This window comes from Anopheles coluzzii, chromosome 3 (genome assembly GCF_943734685.1).
Source record: "Anopheles coluzzii chromosome 3, AcolN3, whole genome shotgun sequence".
In the NCBI taxonomy this organism is placed as follows: Eukaryota; Metazoa; Arthropoda; class Insecta; order Diptera; family Culicidae; genus Anopheles; species Anopheles coluzzii.
In genome coordinates, this window is record NC_064671.1 from 35,142,379 (window position 1) to 35,151,330 (window position 8,952).

Genomic DNA, 8,952 nt, shown 5'->3' on the forward strand with positions numbered 1-8,952 from the left:
GAGCCATATTTTTGCCACTGCCATCGGGTGCCTACACCATCGAACGGATTGTTTCGATTCACTCCACAACCTGCCCCCTTCTCTCTCTCTCTCCTTCCCGATGTGTGTTTGAGCTCCTGGTTTATTAAATAAAGTTACAACGTACACATTTCAATACGCTGGAAGCCCTTAAATTGGAACTTATTGCAAATATCATCGATTTGTTTTGGGCTTTAATATTTGCATTGGCGTTTCGCTTTTGTTTCGCCGTGGTGGTGGTGAGGCGAGACGGTCCGGAAGGGGGTGGTGTACATGGAGAGGGAAATGAAGGGAAGTAGCGTGTAGTTCCAATCGCGGGAACCTCCGGGAACGGCCTTCTGAAGAAGCATTACTTTGAGCATCCGACCCCGCTCCCAGGCAGATGCATCCCGGGAGTGTTTGGGGTTTGTGTAGCGTCTTATGCAGTGGCCTTGTTTTTCCTTACCTTACCTCATTGCCCACGTTTCCACTCGTGTTGGTACAATGTGGAGCGAACGGGAGTCTGCACTTTACACCCATGTATGCACCTCCACCGGGTGGATTTTGCTCATGGGTACTTGATGATGATGATGATGATGGCCACGTACTTTTGTCTTTAGCCTTTTGTTGCCTTTGTGCCTCCCACAATCTCACGGTAAAGCAGGGGGAGGAGGGGGGAGGTAACCTAACGCCAGCTAACCTTGCCACTTTGCTCTGCTTCGCAATCGTTCGCATGAAGAACATCCGGAGATCGTACACAACTTGCAGAAAGGGATTGTTAGCATTGTGGGGAGCGGGATGAAAGCATGGCAGCACATTGAAACGTAAAAGAAACGGGAAGCGCAAGACTTTTCGCATAAGTTAACTAATAAAGCAAATGCACTTATCGAAATGTTGTGTAGTTTTGTTGTTTGGGTTTTGTGCTTTGTTCTTGCCCTTTCCATGATCGCTTGTGGTCGTTATTCTTTGCCTGCCAAACTCATATTTACTGTTACAGTAGGGTGAGTTAAAACAGGAGCTAAGTATTTTTTTTTGGTAAAAGAATAAAAAAGCAAAAAAATATTTTTTAATATAAAGTGATACAAACATATAAGAACAGTTCTAGTTTATAAAAGTAGTGCAAAACACCTTGCAAATAGTGTAGCAAACAACCAAAGCTCAAAAACTAACACCACACCGCAAAACAACACAATCAATTAACCCCCTGTCATCGGCACCGCTCTGCTAAACTTTCCTTCTATCCCGAACGTTGTGAGAAACGATGATTAGCTTTTACGTTCCATTCCCCTCCCCACTCCCCTTCGTTTCAGTTCCTATTCCACCTGCTTTACTTCCTCCCAACGATCTATTTTCCCCTCTCTTTCTCTCCCTTCACCCCCACTTGTTATCTTATCCCTACCTTAGAGTTTGGGGTCATCATGGACGGTGCTTGAAACTGGGCGCCCTTTTGCTTCCCACTAGTGAACGGATAAATCTTCCACCCTCTCAACTACTAGAAGGTGTAGAAGGGGTAGGGGAGAGAGGGGACTGTACTTAAGGGCCCCGGGCGTAGACGAGTTTTTCGTTCGCACAGACTCACCACTCGCCACCCTCCCGTCGGACATATATTACCGCTATATTATTGTGCTTTATCGCATTTATTTATATTATTCTTTTTTATTTATTTGCGAGTTTACTTCGCTCCGTTGGTAGGTGTGTATGTGTGTGTGTGCATGTCTGTCTGCACAACTCCAATGCTTCGTGTACATTCTTATTTGTTACAATTACTTATTATTTCTTCGTTCCCTCTGCCCGTTAAAACCAGAGGACGCAGCGAGTGAGAAATGGGAGGAAACACAAAACTTGCCCACTCGTATGTATGGGGTGCCTTCTCCTTCTTGAGCGAAGTTTGTGTTGGGTCAGGTCGATGAAATCGTGGGAGGAACTGTTTTGCAGGTTTTGTAATCTACAAAACGGGTAGGAATGGGTGTGAGAAAGAAAGGAACGAAAGAAGGAGAAGAACTGCAAAAACAAAAGGACTTTCCAGCAGCACCATTCCCTTCGCCGTTGCTGGAGAAGAGTGGGAAATGGTTCACATTTGGCCCTTGGGTTATTGGGGCCCTGTTGGAAAAGGCATGCAAGTGTAGCCCACTTGCGCACACACACAAACAAATGGCAATGATAAAGCCGGCAGAACAATGCAGACCATACAGACGAAACCATTCACATTGGGTTGACGGGCCCGCCGGGTGGGAGGAAGCTTTAATGCCAAACAAAATACGTTACGATACCCCCCCCCCCCCCTCCTCCAATCCCAATGGAAAGATGGACACACACAATTGCATCTTCTTGAGGGAGACAGTGGGCCACAAGTAGCGCTCTTTGCCTGTTTTGCGCCAAAGAGTGCCGAAGAACATCTTTATAAGCGCAGCATTTGCGACAGTTTTGTCCTCTCCCTTCCCGTAACTGGATGAGTGAATGGGTAGCGAATCGGAGGTGGAGGGTGGCTTTTGGACCCACATATAAGGTCATCTCTATAATCGATTAAAGTGCTATTAGCATTAAAGCTTCGGCCACCGCACATTGGCACATTAGTGCAGCAGCAGTCCACCGATGCCGATGCACCTTTCGGGAAATATAATAACATAATTTGTGTCCCCCGCTCCAAACATGGTCTCAAAGAGGGAGGGAGGGACCTTCTCCCCTTTGGGAGGGCGTTTGCAACGAGTGAATGTATCGCTAATCGATACCGATGCTGTTGCTGCTGGTGCTGCTGCGGGCATCCCGTTGTATTTTTCTGTGCTGTAAAAGGCGCTTTCTGCTCGCCGCTGGTCGCCGGGACACCGGCTGGCTTGATGGTGGTGATTTAGGATTTGCCACAAACAATTGCAGCTTTCTGAGGGTGCTCGAAGGCTTTCAGATAATGGCAATTAAAGGGGCTGCAATAGTATCCCAATACACCAAGTACGGAAAGCTTTTTTTGGAACTGAACTGTCCAGCGGCGCGCGTCCTAGAGCACTAAGGGGTGGACCAATTGTGATTCATATGGACGATTAAAACGGCTTTATCTTCCGTCCTTTTTTGTTTAGCTGTTGCTGTAAATCCTACAAACATATAATCAAACAAACAATGTTATAAAACGGTCGGAAACGGACGTCCAACGTGACGCGAGAGGGCGACAGCCTTCGGTACAAAGTAACTCAAACGTTCCCGTCTGTGGCATATTTTTTTACGATCGCCCCAGGGCAACACACTATCACCCCGGTCCCATCTATAACGAAATTCTTCTTATATGACTTATAAACGTTTTTCCTATAATCATAAAAATGACCAACCGGAGGTGGGGGGCAATAAAAGCGGCTCGCTGTGACTTCCTGTCCAGGCAGTTTTGTGGTCACCGCTTTTAAGGTGCGATGGACGCGTAAAGGGTTCTTTTTAGACGCGGTCCTTGGCATGACCAAACCAGTGAGGTCCCAAAAATGTCGAATAATTGTGGTCGGCAATACCGCAGCAATTATTTTATTAGAACCATAAACTCCTCCAAAACGGTGGTAGAAGGAGGACTCTTTACCATTAGCCTTTGTCATTAATATTAGCAGAAAAATATTTCAAACTTCACACTTATCACAGACGGGTCTTGAAGGTAGTTCTGCTGCCCACTCCGCGGAAAGGCGGAGAATTTTATGCGCGTTAATATATCGAATTACCTGCACCGACGTTACGACCGTTTTCCAAGACCAGCGCTACAAAATGTTGCTTATCATTTGTAATTATATTCAAAGCCCGCCGTCATCAACACCGGTTCCCGGGGGCTACTTCTACTACCACTGCTGAGGGGTGCATGTGTTTTTTTTAATGCAATTTTTCATCGTTTCATTGATTTCGGGCTTCGAGTGGTGGCGGTGGTGGTGTTTCTTTTTTATTTAATGATCACTCTGTGCGTTTTTTTATTAATCAACATTTAAGTTACCAGGGGGGTGCCTGCTCGCTTGTTGTTTCTTATAATCCGTGCGCTCCGTGGCGGAATGTTCTCGAATTTCTCACTAAGGGCTATGTTTTAATTAGCCATAAAATGCGAACCTAGGGGTTGGAGAAGAGACAAGGTTTCATATTTTGCAGACCTGATGGTGAGGCCGGGTGCGTGATTTGCTGCAACAAAGTTCTGTTTTATACAATGATTTAAAAAATTGATTAAGAAATATGTTCAAATAGCACCAGTTTTAGCAGCAAATTTTACACTTTTTTATTGGTTTCTCCAAAATTTAATGAATTCAATATCTTCTTAAAATGTATTTGAAGATCCCTAGGAATTAGTAAAAACCATATTTTAACTTTGAGTTTGCATACATTTAGGCGTTTTTAGGCATAAATTCATCACCCTTCCGTGGTGTATTACTAATTGCCTTTGCAATGTGCCAAAAAGTATGCAATTTGCAACACAAATAATGTTTAATGTTTAAAACAGAACACTCAGCATAACATAGGCTTACACGCCATTCGTACGATCGTTTTCGAAATCGTGAACAGCGAACAAATGATTCATCGGACATCGGACAATCAAGCAAAAAGAAAACAGAAGGACACGGAGGAGCAGTAAAATTATCATTACCGCGCGGACAGTCCACAGTTTATGACAGCTGATTGCGGCGGATTTTTGTCCGACCGGAGACCGGACCGGTCGGATTCCTCTCCCTCCTCACAGCCCCTCCTCTACATACACCGGCGTGAACCTCTGGAGCTATGGAGTTCATGATAATCCCCCGTTTTTCCCAACCCCTTTCTTCATGGCCTGAGTGACGGGTTTGAGTTCTACGTGGAACCGAACAGAGCCGGCCGAGCCACTCTCAGCGCACACCGTGATTTAGATATTCGTTTATTTATGTTGAGATAACAGTTTATTTTAATACAGTTCGTAAATTTAATGACTTATTTACGATTACCATAATAATTTTAAGACTTAATAATAAACGAATGCACGAAGGCTCGATGGAGGGATTCAGCACGGCCGTCTGGAAGGTGTGTGGCGGCGGCGGCGACGTGGTGGTGATGATCGTGCATTGCTTTATTGAAATTTTATTTGATTCGTCGACGAGAGTTGCCGACGACATTCCGGTTATGCGTGCGGCTGCGTGTCCGAGGCCGGGGTGCGTTTGGATTGTACAGGATCCAATAAATTTATGGTTCGATATCACTGCGTGCGCAAGCCAGACGCCACTCGCCGCGGTCAAGAGCCCGATCGTGCCCGAGGCTTTGCGAGGAGCTGATGATGATGATCCATTGGAAAAGCCAGCAACCAGTCTTGGCGCCATAGAACGCAGCGCCTTTCTCTTTAGCTTTAATATTGCTCGCGATGCAGCCGAGCGCGTTCTACTAAAGCGCGAATCGTGAATTTACTTTGTCCGAAGGCGCAGTACGCGCAATTCAACGATTTATGGTGAAAGGTTTCATAACAATAATACTAAAACGAGCGTTCGGTAGCATCCCGAGTTCCACTATCGGGAGATTCGTGGGCCATTTCGGTTGTCCATCCGGTGATGCTTACCTCCCGCGGGGGCATTTACGGATCCGTACGTCCGGATGTCATTTTGAAGAGGCCGACGCGGAAATAGGATCGAAATGATGCGCGTGAAGGGGTGGATAAATGGTAAATGCCACACGCTTGCTGTCCCTCACACATCCCACATAGCTGACACCCGAAAGAGAGCGGGTGTGTGAAAGCCCGCGTGACGAACCCGAAATCCCATTAAAATTGAAGTACTTTAGAAAATTTCCCTTCGAAATCGAACACCCCGAAAACCTCCGCTCGGTTGACCCCGGGAAGGACATGCGACGTTTGACCCGTACGGGAGGCAATGAGTGTGTGTGTGTGTGCGCGCTTGCAAAGGGTGTACGCCGTACGGATTAGATACAGTGCAACCGATGACCACAGGGTACCATCAGCAATCGAATGCTACCGGGCCGAACCAGATCGTTTCGAGCCGTTATAAGCGCTCATAAATATAAATACAACCGATACGATTCAAACATTGCTGTGTAATGGGTGTGTACGGCGTGCGCGCATCGGGTTTATCCTTTCTTCTTCGGTCGGCTCGGTTCCGTTTGGCAAATGCCTCGCGGCAAATGCACATCATCATTAGCCGTCGCATACGCGCCGGGTGGATGGGATTTAAGGTAAGGCGAGAACGAGCAAATGAGCAAAAAGGTGCACGATGGTTGAGCTCGATGTGGCTGGAGTGTTAGTGTCGTATTTTTAGTGTCAAAGTATATTTCTAACATGTTTGTAGAGTATATGGATTTGTGAATACTATCATGAAGTTTCGAATTCTTCATTTTAAAGGCTATCTGTGGAGGACTCTAATGAATAATTTGAATTAAATAGGTCACAATAGTAGTTTAGCAAAAGCATGCGCCTGAAAGGTATGCAACATGTGTAGCAAAAACTGCTTTATTATTTAAATTACACAGTTTGGCCTTAATTATTACTGAATTTAGATATCAAACTGATTTTATGGTATATTTTGTTACTGACAATTATGCATCTGCTCAATTATTATTTTTGATAGTTTATAATAACTATCAATTGATAATGTTGAAGTAATTGTAAGAGTTTTTGTGGACTATTTTCTAAAAACTCTAAACGCAATTGTAGCCAAATAGTACAATACAACACTCAACTGCACAAAACGACTCCCTATGTATCCTGTTATGCCTACCGTTCCCTATTTCCTTTGAAACTGCATCAGCCCTTTTGTCATCGACCAATAGAGCCATAGAATGCGACCCGACGGGTCGAACCATGGGTCACGCACATCAAACTGCAATAAGATAATTATTGTCCACCGATGAAGGGACATTAGATTCGAGTTTTTCGAGAAACAATCGCAGTCCACAGCAGTCCTCGGCTCTTGGACCGAATGTCCCGATCGCACTGGCAATTGTAGACCCTGGCCTGTCCGCCCACCCATTGCCCGGAAAATGATGACGGTCGTTTGTGTGAGGCGCTTTTATAAATTGCGCACATCCTTCGTTAATGATTTCGGGTGTCCGGGGTTTTTCGCTAGCGCTAGCGGGACAGTGAAAGGACATTGTGCACGCTTTGTACGGCAGCAGCTACCGGGATTTTGCTCGGCGGACCTTTCAGCGGGAGCAAACACAATCCCGATGGTGGACAGTGTGGTGCGGAAATTTGCGGCACGTGCGGCACGTTGGCACGAGAGCACGAAGGGCAATGTGCATGTGGGTGACCCTGTCCGTGTGTGTGTCTGTGTGTGTTGATCTTCAATCAATGCATCGAATGGTCGAACGTGCCGGAAACTGACCATTCCGGTGTTGCGGAGGGTGAAATTTAAAACCGGATTTGTGAGGAGCGATTTGTGAAAGAGAGTAACACTTTTCAGTTCAGGGGCTTTGGGATTTTTTTTCAATGCGAGCGGCGTCAACTGTCATCGAGATGCTTGATCGATGATGAAATAATTTCCTGGACATTGCTGGGACGACGCTGGTTCAACGCAGACGGACCGTATTGGAAGGATTGGGCTTTCGCTGCATGTTGTTTGTTGCAAAAGTTTGGGAATTGTTTTCGAATTGTTGCAGCCGGTGGGTGGATAAGAGTGTAGTTTTGTTCTGGTTGGAGAGGTCGTTAGCGTCGGTATTGTTGTAATTTTGTACGGTTTCATCGGAAAGGAACGGGAAGTGATCGATAGTGCGATCGACCAAATGTTGTGCATTGAAGAAGCCATGGGCAAGAGTGTTAAACATGTTTCTTAACTCAAATACGTAGCTTTATGTTTCAATTTTGAAATAAGTCATTTAATTTGATTACGAACTGAATTGTAAAATGACAGTTGTCAGTTTTTTTAGAAAGTACATCACTGAGCGATTCGTTTGTACAGTAAAATAGAATTATTGTTATTCTTTTTATTTATTTACGTTATCGGGCAGTAGGCCTATATAACCGATACATATTCTTAATTAGTAAACAACTTAAACATAAGTAATACTAGACCTTTACATCTGACATCTGAAATTTACATCCGACGAAGGTGAGAAACAGGAATATGAAAATCTGCCGATGATTCAAGTTTGTTGTAGCTGACACAAATTTTAATTAAGTGGTCGTTGGCGTCAAATGAAGAGGATCGAAATGGGATCCTGATTAAAGGCCTGCTTCTAAGATCCCTGTTAGGTGCAGACAAGCTGATCAGATTTTAAATTTCAGGTGCATCAATAAGCCCATTTAACAATTTATGCATGAAAATACATTGAGCATTCTTTCTCCTGTGTTCTAAAGTTTCGAGACCAATTAACTGACGCCTTACATGGTACGAGGAGCGTGGCATTTGGTTTGACCAAGCAAGACGATAAAACAAAGCTCGTGTCACCTTGTTCTGAACTTTTTCTATCATGTCTATATAGGTCACTTGGTTTGGACACTAAACAACGCAAGCAAATTCTTGTATAGGACGGACTAGGGCACAGTATAACGATTTAAGACAAAAAGGATCTTTAAAGTCGGAAGAAGCACGTAGAATAAAACCTGACACATTTAATGCTCTTGAGACGATTATGTGGACATGGCACGATAATATTAGTTAATGTCTAACATTATTCCTAAATCACGAACCACAGATGACTGCGGTACACTGTCTTGACCAATTTTGTAAATAAAAGTTATTGAAATCCTTTGTTTTAGATAAAATAATGCAGTTACATTATTGTACATTCACAAACATTTCGTTATGATGGCACCACGCGAAAAAATAGTTTACAGAATCTTGAAGTCATTTAAATTTTCAACAGCAAGGAACATCTTACGATAGTCTGCAAATAGTAAAACATTGACGTTGGGAACAGCAAACACAATATCGTTAATAAATATAATAAATAATAATGGCCCTAATATGCTTCCTTGTGGAACACCTGGAACACAGAAAGGGTCAGAAAAAGTTTTTCCAATTTTTACATTAATGCAACGGT